The following is a 14,636-nucleotide window of genomic DNA, read 5'->3' as shown; positions in this document are numbered from 1 at the left end:
ATTTCTTGGGTCAATTTTACTTTTCTAAAAAACATTTTTATAACAGCTGTTACTTTTTAGCTTGGCCCTCTAGGACTCTCACTTTACATGCATAGTTTAATAGTCAGACAATTATTTTCACAGAAAGTATGCTCAGCCCAAACTACGTGAAAGTCGGAGAACAACTTTTAGTTAAAAAGACCAGCAATGAGCAAGTCTCATGAGTATTTCTACCTTCAAAGACAGATCTCTTTTCTCATGCATTGTCTGTCATTTTCCTATTTGTTTTCTGTTTGTCTTATGCCTAGTTGAGCAGTCAGTTAGTGATTTGTGTAGAGCTTGTTATTAGATTCTGGCTCTAGGTTCTACTATATATAACTTACTTCCCCAATTCCTCCTTATATTTCCTACTGTTTTGCCATTCTAAGCCCTAAATTCTGCTTTTTGTCGCCCAAATTCTGCTTTCTGTCGTTTCCAACCCACACAGTTGTATTTTCCAACACCTCCAGGCAAGAAACCCATTAATCCATTGTTATTACCTAAAGCAGTAGCATTCTTTCATGAGTCATCTCTTTTTAAAAGCTTTGTTTGAATTTATACTTAAAGTAGATCAATTGTACTCAGCCTATAATTGTGTTTTATGACTTTCTGCTTTTTGTTGAAGTGTTTATTCCATTTGCATATATGTAAACTGATATTTCTTTTAGTCATGGATCACATTTTCCTGATTTTTGTGATGTCTGGTAATTTTTTGTTGGATGCAGGACTTTGTGGATATTACATTATTGAAAATCCAAAACTTTTTGTTTGCTTGTTTATTTGCTTTGCTTTACTTTAAGTAGAACTGGTTACCATTCTAGTGGGCAATTGAGTTGCCTGTGTAGCCCAGCATAGTTCCAAACACATAGTATTTGTTTAAAAACTTGCTGAAAGAATGAATGTAATATTGAGATAAGGAGGGTGCTTTGAGTTTGTTTTGATAACCTATCATGGCACAAATGTGAATAATATTTTAGAAAAAAATCTGGGTGCCCCAGAAGGATTCTTCCATTAAATAGAAGTCAAGGACAAGAAGGTTCATTGAAGAAGATAATATTGTGTGAAATTTTGTATACCTTATGGTACTCATGGGAAATTTGGCCAAAAATGGGTAGAAAATAAGAAGTCTGGATATGGAGCTCAGGAAAGAAGCTGGGAATAAAAATTCCCAATTATACAGCTAAATGAATACAATAGTATTTGAAACCAAAAACATTGAAGAATATCCCAGAAAGAGTATCTGGCTTAAGTCTAGTAGAATATTAAATACAACTCTGGTACCAATAATGTTTGAATAGAAGGACACAAAACACACACATACTAGTTTCAAGAACAAATCATAAATTTTGGAAAAGAACCAAGTAAATGTGGGTGTGTCATAGAATTATTAGTATTTGCCGGTCAGGTGGGTGGCTCACGCCTGTAATCCCAGCACTTTGGGAGGCCGAGGCGGGCGGATCACGGGGTCAGGAGATCAAGACCATCCTGGCTAACACGGTGAAACCCCATCTCTACTAAAAATACAAAAAATTAGCCAGGCACGGTGGCAGGCGCCTGTAGTCCCAGCTGAAGCAGGAGAATGGCGTGAGCCTGGGAGTCGGAGCTTGCGGTGAGCTGAGATAGGGCGACTGCATTCCAGTCTGGGCAAAAGAGAGAGACTCCATCTCAAAAAAAAAAAAAAAAAAAAGACATTATTAGTATTTGCCATATCTGCTTTTTATCTTCTTCCAGTTCGGACAAAATGACTAGTTCTGACCAATTGACTATGAACAGAAATAAATGTCTTAATACTGACCTGAAGCATTCATTTAGCAGTGAGAAACTCACTGCTTTTACCCTACTGCAATGATCATAGAGGAGGCTATAAGCTTTTCAGAATTAAAGTAGCCTGGAGACTGATACACTAATTGGAGATCAGTTATTCCTGAGAGTCACCCAGACCATCCAAAGAATCTTGTGACTGATAAATAAACCTTCATTGTATAAATAAAGTCCTTGAGATTTTGGGTTTCTCTTTTCTTTTCTTTTCCTTTTCTGAAATGGAATCACTCTGTTGCCCAGGCTGGAGTGGAGTGGCCTGATCTCAGCCCACTGCAACCTCCACCTCCAGGGTTCAAGCCATTCTCCTGCGTCAGCATTCCGAGTAGCTGGAATTACAGCCACCCGCCATGAAGGCCGACTAATTTTTGTATTTTTAGAAGAGACTGGGTTTCACCATAATGGCCAGGCTGGTCTCAAACTCCTGACCTCAGGTGAGTGATCCGCCCGTCTTGGCCTCCCAAAGTCCTGGGATTACCAGCGTGAGCCACCCCGTCCTGACGGGTTTATTTCTTACTGTGATGCAATCTTACCCATCCAGACTGACACACATATCAACCTTCCCCTTCTCCAGCCATCCTCTCCTTCTTGCAACAATTGCAAGCTTTGCAAGTCAGTGAATCTACTTCCGCTCATTCAAGTAGTAAAGTAATTTATCCAAGGATATCAGTAATATCACAGAATCTTCTGCAATGCCTGCAAGTTAGGCGTGTGTGCTATGCACCTGCAGGAGCATTCAAATCGCAACCCGGTGGTTGCTCTGGCGAAGAAAGCACGGCCACCTTTGCTGCTTAGCATAGACGTTGACTGTCACACTAATGATGTTTCCATGTGAGCTGTCTGCTCGTGTCTTTATTTCTTGGTTGTATTGCTGGCATTTTTCTTATTGATTCATGGTAATTTTAGGGTTTAAAAATAGTTGCTCTGTAAAGAGCTATATACTGTAAATCTTTCCCAAGGTTTTTGTGTGTCTTTATACACTGCCATGGTTTGCTTTCATTTTTGCTTTTTGTTTTGCACAGAAGATTTTTATTATTTGATTTACAAATTTTCTATGCTTTTCATAGATTTAAAGAAAGCTCCACCGCTTTAATGAGATGTTTTAAAAACTATCCTATCTCTGTTTTTCCTTTTTTTTTTTTTGAGACAGAGTCTCGCTCCGTCACCCAGGCTGGAGTGCGGTGGCGCTATCTCAGCTCACTGCAAGCTCCGCCTCCCGGGTTCACGCAGTTCTCCTGCCTCAGCCTCCCGAGTAGCTGGGACTACAGGCGCCCGCCACCATGCCTGGCTAATTTTTTTGTATTTTTCAGTAGAGATGGGATTTCACTGTGTTAACCAGGATGGTCTCAATCTCCTGACCTCATGATCCGCCCACCTCGGCCTCTCAAAGTGCTGGGATTACAGGCGTGAGCCACCGCGCCTGGCCCTCTGTTTTTCCTTTTAATGATTTAAAAAATTTATTAGACTTTTTTTAGAACAGTTTTTGATTTAAAGAAAAATCAGAAGGATAGTACAGAAAGTTCCCATTTACCTTCTACAAGTATTACTATTTGTTACAATCAATGAACCAATATTGATATGTTAATATTAACGAATATCCATAGTTTATTCAGATGCCCTTAGATTTTACCTAGCATCCTCTTTTTTTTGTTTGATTCAGGGTCCAGCTTAGGATATCACATTGCATTTAGTTGTCATGACTCCCTGGCCTCCTTTGGTTTGTGATGGTTTCTCAATCTTCGCTTATTTTTGAAGATCTTAATAGTTTTGAAGAGTATTGGTCAGATATTTTGTTAGCCACCACTCCCCCTCTTTTTTAGTGTGTTTGATGCTATTGTCATGATTAGACTGGGTTTATAGGTTTGGGGGAGAAAGATTACAGAGGGAAAGTGCCATTTTCATCTTATCATATCAATGGTTTACCATGTTTTGTGGCTGATGTTGACCTTAATCATCTGACTGAAGTAATGTTAGTCAGGTGTCTCCACTGTAAATTGCTATTTTGACCCCTTCTTTATACTGTACTTAGGCTTTGAGAGGAAGTTTCTGTGAAGGGTCTGCACATAAGGAGTTATGCTCCCTCTCCTTTGGGATGGACTACCTACATAATTTATTTGGAATTCTTTGGCATGGGAGATTTCTCTCTTTTCTCCCTTTGTTAATTCATTCAACCATTTATATATATTGGCATAGACTTATGGATATTTATTTTATACGTTGGATTAAAATCCAATACTACTTAATTTATTTGCTGCTTAAATTGTTCCATTCTGGCCATTAGGAGCTCTTTCAGTTGGTTCTTGTGCCCTTTTGATATATCCCATTGATTTTTTAAAAAACTTTCTTCTTTCCTGGCAATACAAGATGTCCCAGGCGCATCTTGTGTTTTTTGTACCCCTGTCCTAGAACAATTCATTTCTCTGAGAAGCCCAGTTTCTTCTAATGGCAAATGGCATTTAGAAACTAAGAGCTGAGCACTACTAGGTCTTCTTGTTGCTATTTGGGTGCTATTTCTTTTAGAACCTTTCAGCAGAAGAGTAAAATATATGTGTGTACAACAGCCTATGTATGTATACATATCTACACATATTTTTATGTATAACCATTTGTATCTATATTAAGTTAAAATTGAGCTTGTGATTATGTTTTTAACTCTCATCTATTGCCACATGATTTATTCTAGCTTCCTCCCCTTTGTTGGTCTGTAAATTCCCTTCCAACAGTGAAAAATCTGGTTTCTACTATCGATCCTCCATCTATTTAATTGTTCAATTCCAGTATACCTGCATACTACTAACAGAATTGTGAACCCTTCTGTGCATGTGAAACAACTATATCAACTAGAGTATATAATACTATGTGCAGTTCCTTTTGTCTTGCAGACACCATTAATTTCCAAAGTTAATTAGGTCAACATATTTTCTTTTTTAAATAAATTTTTGTTTATGTTTATATATCTGTCAGTTTGAAATTATTCTTCTTTTATTGTATATATTTAGGGTATAAAGCATGATGTTTTGATATAGATGTAGGTATATAGTGACATTATTATTACTGTGGTCAAGCAAATTAACATATACATCATCTCACATAGTTATTTGTGCGGGTGGTAGGATCACCTAAAATCTACTCTTGTAGCAAATTTTCAGTGCACAATACAATATTATTAGCTGTAGTTCTCATCCTAAACATTACATCCCTAGACATATTCATCCTACATAACTGAAACTCTGTATCCTTTGACCTACGTCTCCCCATTCCCACCCCTACACCTACCACAGCCCCTAGTAACTACCATTTTCCTCTGTTTCTAGATACAGGTTTTTTGGGATTTCACATATGAGTGAGATCATGCAGTATTTTTCTTTCTGTGTCTGGTTTACTAGTTGGCACATTCTTTTCTCATCGTGTTCAGTGAGGTTGTTTCATACATTTCTAATATAATCAGATTGTTCTGCCACGGTCTCCATTCTTTCTGGGATCCCCTAACCTCTTAAAACAAACTACCATCAGAGAATACTATAAACACCTCTATGCAAATAAACTAGAAAATCTAGAAGAAATGAATATATTCCTGGACACATATACCCTCCCAAGACTAAACCAGGAAGAAGTTGAATCCCTGAATAGATGAATAACAGGCTCTGAAATTGACGCAATAATTTTTTTTTTAGTACCCCACATCCAAAATAATTAAGACCTGAAGTGTTTTGGATATGGGGTGCTTTTTATTAATTACTATTATACTTTAAGTTCTAGGGTACATGTGCACAACGTGCAGGTTTGTTACATATGTAAACATGTGCCATGTTGGTGTGCGGCACCCATTAACTCGTCATTTACATTAGGTGTATCTCCTAATGCTATCCCTCCCCCAGTCCCCCACCACATGACAGGTCCCTGTGTGTGATGTTCCTCTTCCTGTGTCCAAGTGTTCTCATTGTTCAATTTCCACCTATGAGTGAGAATATGTGGTGTTTGGTTTTCAGGGTTCATTTATGTTGTAGCATATATCAGTATTTCATTCCTTTTTGTAGCTAAATAATATTCCACTTCATGCATATATCACAATTTATTTATTCATTCATTGGTTGATGGGTGTTTGGATTAATACTACCTTTGGCTATTGTGAATATGATGCTATACCATTTGTGCACAAGTGTTTGTTTTAGTATCTGCTTTTCATTGTTTGAGTATATACCTAGTAGTGGAATTGCTGGGTCACATGATAATTTTATATTTCACTTTTTGAGAAACCATCAAGCTGTTTTCCATAGTGACTGCTCCATTTACAGTTCCATCAGCAATGTATAAACGTTCCAATTTCTCTACTTCCTTGCCAATATTTGATATTTCTCCATTTTTACTTATTATAGCTATCCTAGTGGGTGTGAAGTGATAACATATTGTAGTTTTTATTTGCATTTCATTAATGACTAATTATGTTGAGAATCTTCTCATGTACTTGTTGTCCATTTGTATATCGTTTTTGGAGAAATGTCTCTTCAAGTCTTTTGCCATTTTTTGGATTGGATTATTTGTCTTTGGTTAATTTTTGTAAGAGTTTTTAAAAACATATTCTAGACACTGGACTGCTATCCAATATATGATTTGTAAATATCATCTCATTTTCTACAGGTATTTTTTTCACTTTATTGATGATGTCCTTTGATATACAAGTTTTTAATTTTGATGAAGCTCAGTTATCTATCTTTTTCTTTTGTTGCCCATGCTTTCGGTGTCATATCTAACAATTGCCAAATCCAAGAACATGAGGTCTTACCCATATGTTTTCTTATAAAATTTTATAGTTTTAGCCCCTATATTTAGGTTACTAGTCCATTTTGAATTAATTTTTTGTGTATTATGAGATAGAAGTATAACTTTAACAAATTTTTTTATTATACTTTATCTTCTGGGGTACATGTGCAGAAAGTGCAGGTTTGTTACATAGGTATACACATGCACCGTTATAGTGTTTTTGTTTAAATGTGGATATCAAGTTGCCTCAGCACCATTTGTTGAAGAGGGTATTCTTTCCCAACTGAATGGATATGATACCCTTGTGCTTGTACCATAACGTTTTGGTTACTTCATGTTTTTAAGTAAGTTTGAAGTTGCTGATAACTGTGAGTCCTCCTACTTTGTTATTTTTCAATATCATTTTAGATATTCATGGTCCCTTGCAATTCTCTGTAAATTTGAAAATTAGCTTTTTTATTTCTACCAAAAAGATTGTTGGACTGTTAGAGTTCTGATAGGGATTGCATTGATTTTGTAGGTATCTTTGGTTAGTATTGCCATCTTAAAACTGTTAAGTCTTCAAAATCCAAGAAATGAGATGTCTTGTCATTTATTTATATCTTCTTTAATTTATTTCAGCAATGCTTTATAGTTTTCACCTGCTTGGTTAAATTTATTCTTAGAATTTTATTACTCTGGATACTATTGTAATTGAGATTGTTTTATTATTTTCTTTTATGAATTGTTCATTGCTGGTGTATAGAAACACAACTAACTTCTTTTTATGTGTTGACATATACTCTGAAACTACTGAATTCATTTATTAGCTGTATTAGTTTTGTGGATTTGTAGATTTGGGGGTATTTTCTCTATATAGGATCTTGTCATTTGTAAACTGGGATAGTTTTATTTCTTCCTTTACAATTTAATTCTTTTTCTTGCCTAATCTCTTTAGCTAGAACTTCTAGTATAATTTTTAATAGCAATGGTGAAAGCAGATGTCCTTTTCATGTTCCCAATCTTAGGTAAAAAGTTTATTGTCTTTTACCATTGAGTATGATGTAGTTTATTTTCTTTTGTCGTCAAATAATATTTTCTTGTCTGATTTAATTATTTTTGTGTAAAAATATTTGCTTTATCTGTAATGTGTTTATTATAAGGCATGAAGTAGGGACCCAGGTTATTTCCATATGACTTTCAATTTTTTTTACCAAAATTTATTAATTTACCTTTCTTCCCACTAATATGTACTTTCTTTATAATGTGTTAAATTTACCTGCTTTTGCTTCAAATTTTAGCTTCTCTATTTTCTTCTATTTATCTCTGTTTATTCATTTGCTATAACTACACTATTTTAGTTATTTTAGCCTTATAATATTTCTTTATATCTGATGGCATTAATCTTCAAAACTCTTTTTCATAAATTTTACTTGGTTTTGATTTTTCAATGTGGACTCTGATATCACCTTATTTGTTTCAAAAACAAACCTGTTGGTACATTTTAATAAAATCATACTGAATATATAAATTAATTGAGGAAAGGTTCATAATTTATAATATTTGTCTTATAATCCAAAACAAGAATATGGTTTTCCATTTGTTCATGCCATATTTTTGTCCTCTACTATCTTTAAGCATTTCCTTCATGTATAGCATGCAAATAGTTTTTTAAATAATTGTTTCTAGGCCAGTGGAATCATTTCCCATAGAAAAGCTTTAATCTTTCTTGAGTTTCATATTTAGAAGATCCTCATAAGTGCCCTGGAAATCGGGTGTTATTATCTTTCTTTTTTGGGCGGGGTGGGGCAGAGTCTCGCTCTGTCACCCTGGCTGTAGTGCAGTGGGCTGATCTTGGCTCGCTGTAACCTCTGCCTTCCAGGTTCAAGTGATTCTCCTGCCTCAGCCTCCCAAGTAGCTGGGATTACAGGCAAATGCCTCCATGCCCAGCTAATTACTGTATTTTTGGTATAGACAGGGTTTCACCATCCTTGCCACGCTGGTCTCAAACTCCTGACTTCATGTGATCTGCCTGCCTCAGCCTCCCAAATTGTTGAGATTACAGGTATGAGCCACTGCGCCCAGTCTAGGTGTTACTATTCTTGCACTACATCATTGGAAAGTATCAGAGTCTGTATTCATACCCATGTCTGTCTGACACAAACATCTGCATTCCGAATCACAACACTGTAACATGTGGTTAAGAGAGATGGATTGAATCAGACTTAACAGGTCAGTCTTTCCCAGAGAAGGTTGGAACATGCACTCACTGTCTATGCATGGATATTTCCAGGTCTATACCTGGACCTTTGCGTCTTAAGTCATAAAAGTCAAAGTACAAATAGTCACACCTCCTCCATTTGTTTAGGTACTGGCTTCAAAACCAGCCAGTCAAGTTACTTCCCTTTCTAAATCCCTCCTGGTGGTGCCACATACATACAGTGACTCCTATCTATTTTAGTACAGAAAGCCTAGGAGAAGAAATACGTCCTACTTGTGTTGATGAAGGCAGAGTGGATGGAGGAGATGATCTCTGAGTTGAGGCTTCAGGCAAGCAGAAGATAGAAATTGATTGGGACGTATTACATTATAAGATGTTTGGTAAAGTTAGATTTTTGTCCCTTAAATTATAGTATTTGTACCACTAGGGGTATGAGTCAGTCTGAAGGAGGTGGGAAGCTTTAAAATAAAATGGTAAAATTTCCTGGATAGTCAATTTTACTAGAAATATGTGAAAGGATTTTATTTTCAAATTCATATCCATATATTTATGAGGCCTGGGCTCTGAAATCTTTGCAAAAACAACACATAAAAGAAAATGCGACTACATATGGAATACGATATGTGGAGTTACTGCTGTTGCAGGCAGCTCAGTTATTCCAGCATTAGTAGATTAGTTCTTATGATATGTCACTACCTAAGAATAGATAGAAAACTAGCTTTCTTTGGCTTCCACTTTTTGTCTGATCAATAATTTTAAAAATAATTTTATATTTATAAAATGGCATACTGTTGAGCAGAAAATAAAATTCACATAAATTTTCAAGTTAAAATATGGAACTTCAAAGACATTTCTTCACTTGGTGGGGCACTTCAGGCTATGCTTTCTTACTGCTTGAGGATGTGGGTTCAGCCTTTCGGCATTTAGGGAATCTTCAGTGTACAAAGCTCTTAGAGAGAAGTAACTACTGTTAATATTTCAGTACGTTTTTCCTCCTGCCTATTATCGATATCTGTATGTGTTTTTGTATTGATATTATTCTGCAGTTCATTTTAATTTTGAGATAATAATGCACTTCATATTATCAAAAAATGTTTCAATATTCCTTCTATAGGTGTGTAGCACACTACCTTAATATATCATATATTTTACTCACTTTTCTTATGTGGGATTGTTTTATTATTAAAAATGAGGCTATGAACAAATATATTTATATGCAGTCAACTCTTCCACCAAAATCTAGCCAATATGAAGTTATTGTTCTTACCTCAAAATCTAAGCTATGGACAAGGGCATGAATCAAGGGTCCATGAGACAACTACCCCCACCCCCACCCCCCCAGGTGCCAGCAACCTCGCTCTGTACCCTGTGATGAACTGCTTGACAAGTACCTCTCTGGTGGTAACTGACTTCCAACAAGATGAACTACAGAAGCAGAGAAAATAGAATCATCATCACCATAACACAATAGCAATAACAATACTATGGACACTCATAAAGCACATACCATATGCCAGGCATTATCCTAAACACTTTATATTTTGACTGATTTAATCATCCCAACCCTGTGAGACACATCCTCTTGTTGTCACCACTTGATGGGAAAACAGAAATACAAAGAGGTTAAGTGACTTTCCCAAGATTGCATAGTAAGTAAAATGGCAGAACCAGGCTTCAAAACCACATGGTCTGGCTCCAGACATTGTGCTCTAACACTGACACCAAACTTTTTGATGAGACCCTAACACCAGATAAAAATGGCTGCTAAAGGGACAGAAAAAAAAAAAAGAGAATGAAGGTGAAGTGACAGGAGGAATGGAGGCGGCCACAAAGATGTTCTGGCGCTCTGCCGGTCACTTTATATATCTTATTTAAGTTTCCAAAGAATATTGAATGGTAGGAATATTTGTCCCAACTTATAGATGAGAAAATTGAGTCTCAAAATATGGATTTACTTGCTTAAAGAGACAGAGCTCATGTTGGATGGAGACTGCATTTTCTCCAGGAGAGCCTCCCAGGAGAATTCCCAGAAGAGTAATTTAAGAAGCTTTTATGGTCCAGATTTGACTTTCATTCGGGCATACCTTTAAGTCACTTGGAGCCTTTTTCATGCACAGCCACAGAGCATTTCCCAGGCTTGCACTGCTGACAAGGAGACAGTTGTCAGTAAAAAAATGGCTCCCTGGCCACCCAGCCCACCTTCTGAGGACCAAACATACTGAAGAATGGCTTACCACCTGATTTTATTGACTCTAATCCCAAATCATCTTTCTTTAAATAGGCTGTTTTCAAAGGGTGAGTGGAAAGAAGTGACATACCATTGCACAGCAGCCAAGACAAATCGTCGAAGAACTTGGCAGCCTGGAAGAAAACCTTTCCTGAAGTTACAGATGTGGAATTAACCTTTACATCCATCCTGCAAAGTGGGAAGACACAGGCAAGTGAGATGTAACTGGGGAAATGAAAAAAAGATTCTTACCCTATGTTCAGACAGAAAGCAGAAAATGCCAGAGGAATCTATTACGGTCCTGGGCGGGCATCTTGAAATGTAAGAATAGCCATAGGCTTGCTTTCTCTAGCGCCTTTCATCTCTGAGCTTTTTACAACACATAAATACACCAAGCTCCTTTCACTTAGTACTGCAAAGTTGCCACCTCTGAGACAGAATGTAACAGTCATTTAGCACCCGCGCCACTACCTCCAGCATCTAAAATTTCCCCTTTTAAAATCCTCTCTTCTTCAAGAATTCACTCGCCTGCCTGACAGTCGGTCAAGCCCTTTGCCATGGTAGGTTGGTCTTCCCGGATCTGTCTGTCTTCCACTGCTATGACATCATCTGTTACCATCTGCCCGATTTTTTGTCTCTGCATTTCAACCACCTTGGCTTGTGTTTACATCTTCTGCTTCTCCAAAGCCTTTTCCAACTCAGGACTTCAAAAATGCTGCTGCTTCTTCCTGGATCATTCCTCCCTTCCACTTTCCCGAGATGGACCCTCTCTCATCTGCCAGATCTCAAAATGTCACCAGTCCCCCTAAAGACCTTCCCTGTCTACATCATGTAAAGTAACATCCTTGTTCCCTGTCAACTTCAGACTCCATCACATCACTTGCTTGCTGTCTTCGTAGAATGTACAGTCATTGAAGTGTGCTCTTTTTATGTGTTACCTTTTATCAACTCTCATCCCTGTTAGACCAGAATTCCTATAAGAATGAGGGCCTCATTTCTCTTTCTCCCTTTTCCGCTTATGTCCTAACATACAACAGCATGTTTAGTTTGTAGTAGACCTCAATTTAACAACATATTTTTGAATGAATGGATGCTTAAATGCATTGTTAAGTCACTTCGTCAGTTATTCAGACTGTCTTCTTTATGCTGTGACTTAAACCCATTTTCTCAGTTTCTCGTAGAAGTGGAAAATATTCACTGGAAGAGTGTAGGCAAGAGGAGAAGCTTGTTAGAACTGGAATTAAAAGAACTCATTCCGTCTTATCTTTGCTACCTGATTACTGGATATTTTAGAGAAATACAAGCTCTCAGAACATCAGTTTTCTTTTTGATAAGGGAGTTAATGGTGTTTCTGGGTAAAGGTAACATGCTCAAGTTGAATCACAGATCTACATTTGCCCACGACTCATGAAGTTTATAAGGAATTGTAAACACCATTGCTAGCAACAACCATATAATGAAAGAGATTCAACTTAGTGGTCTAAACTTTAAGATGAGAGTAAAGAAAAGGAACAGAATACTCTATCAAAGTGCCGCAGAGCTTCGAACCCTGTCTGTATTCACTGGCACAGTGCTGGGCCTGGGGGCAGGGTAAGGAGGCAAGACAGTAAAATACTTATCAGTACTTCCCACTTTGAGATGTGGCCCAAGGTGTTACCCATTGGAAGTCATAGAACAGCCTTCAATCTTGGCTACTTATGAAAAAAATTATTTTTATTGAGGCAGGGTGGAGCCACCAAGTTCTACCTGCCTTTTTGAAGCCCCTAGACCTAATTAGGCATAAAATTCAACATGTAAATTAACTTTCTCAAGTCATTAAAACACACCTTCACATAAAGGGAGAAAATTAAAACACACCTTCAAATACATAAAGATCAAATAAATTAGATCTTGGGAATTTAACTTGAGAGGGGTGGGGAGGGGAAGAGATAAAGACAAAACCTAGATAAACCAAGAACTTCCACAACTAGGTTTTCTCCCCGTCCTATCTCACATCTCCCTTTCTGTATATGGAAAAGGATATGTAAGCAACCTAGACTCAAGCTCTCACTCATCAGAAAAATGAACAGTTTCCAAATAAAGACCAAATAAGAACCAAACAAATACACCCACACGTATATATTTTTGACTTCAAATAAAAGGTGTGAAAAGAGTTAGAATTAATAAGAAGCTTATAGAAGCCTTGCAACCTGAAAATCTACTAATGCAATGAAAAGGCCAGATATAGAGAACCATGTCACATAGCTCACAAGATAATGAAGAAACCTGTTGGAAAGAAAACATAGCTTACAGAAATGCATGAAGAGTACCTCAAGCTATAGAAAACAATACTAATTAGAATAAAAATTCAGTAGTATTAGACACAAAGTTGAGTCAATAGAACAATGGAATGGGATGAAAGGGGTGTTGTAGATTTTGGAGAATAAATTAAGAACCAAAACAACATTATTATAAAATTAATGAATTTAATAGATATCATAAGAATAAAATGTGCTTACCTGCAAGTAAAATAACTGCATAGAAAAACATCTCTGCAAAACTTTCTAAATGAAGACGAAAATACATCAGATTATAAAAACTTAAAAAGGACGATCGTAAGCATGGGTTGTCTTATTTTGCCATCATATGGTGAGAACCCGTTTTTGTACAAGACCGAAAGAGAATGACAGAAGGCCAAGAGATAGAAACAGAGTCCATGCAGTATCACTTAATCACTTGCTTCAACTGTGCCTGAAGCTAGAAGTTCCCCCTTTGGACTTTCCAGTTAGCTAAGGAAGAAATTCTCCACTTCTTCGCATAAAACAATTTTAGTTCTATGCAGAAGGTATTTAATTCTAAATACCTTCTGAATACAGTATTTAGAGCTTCAAACAGTCAAGAATCGGGGTCAGGTATGGTGGCTCACATCTGTAATGCCAGCACTTTGGGAGGCTGAGGTGGGCGAATCACCTGAGGTTGGGAGTTCGAGACCAACCTGACCAACATAGAGAAACCGCATCTCTACTTAAAATACAAAATCAGCCAGGTGTGGTGGCACATGCCTGTAATCAGGAGGCTGAGGCAGGAGAATCACTTGAAGCTGGGAGGTGGAGGTTGCAGTGAGCCAAGATCGTGCCACTGCACTCCAGCCTGGGTGACAGAGCCAGACCCTGCCTCAAAAAAAAAAAAAAAACATTTTAAGCTTTCAGTGTCTTATTTCCTCACCTGAAACATGAGGATAATAATTATACTTACCTCATAAAGAGGTTGTGTGGGATATATCTGTATCTATATTTGTATCTGTATCTGTATTACTCTCTCTCTCTTTCTCTCTCTCTATATATATCTTACATATCTACTATAATATAGTACAATGTCTGGCACATAGTGAGGGTGTTCATGGAAGCTATTATTATTGAGTTCAGAATTAATTCCACTATGCTATCTTATCTAAAGTGAAGATATAAGTTGGTTCCATATAATTTGTTCTCAAAAGGTTTCACTGATTAACTCTTTTTTTTTTTTTTTTGAGACGGAGTCTCGCTCTGTCGCCCAGGCTAGAGTGCAGTGGCGCGATCTTGGCTCACTGCAAGCTTCGCCTCCCGGGTTTATGCCATTCTCCTGCCTCAGCCT

Source organism: Piliocolobus tephrosceles, chromosome 17, assembly GCF_002776525.5.
Source record: "Piliocolobus tephrosceles isolate RC106 chromosome 17, ASM277652v3, whole genome shotgun sequence".
NCBI classification, from domain to species: domain Eukaryota; kingdom Metazoa; phylum Chordata; class Mammalia; order Primates; family Cercopithecidae; genus Piliocolobus; species Piliocolobus tephrosceles.
Note: the sequence above shows the minus strand (reverse complement) of the source record.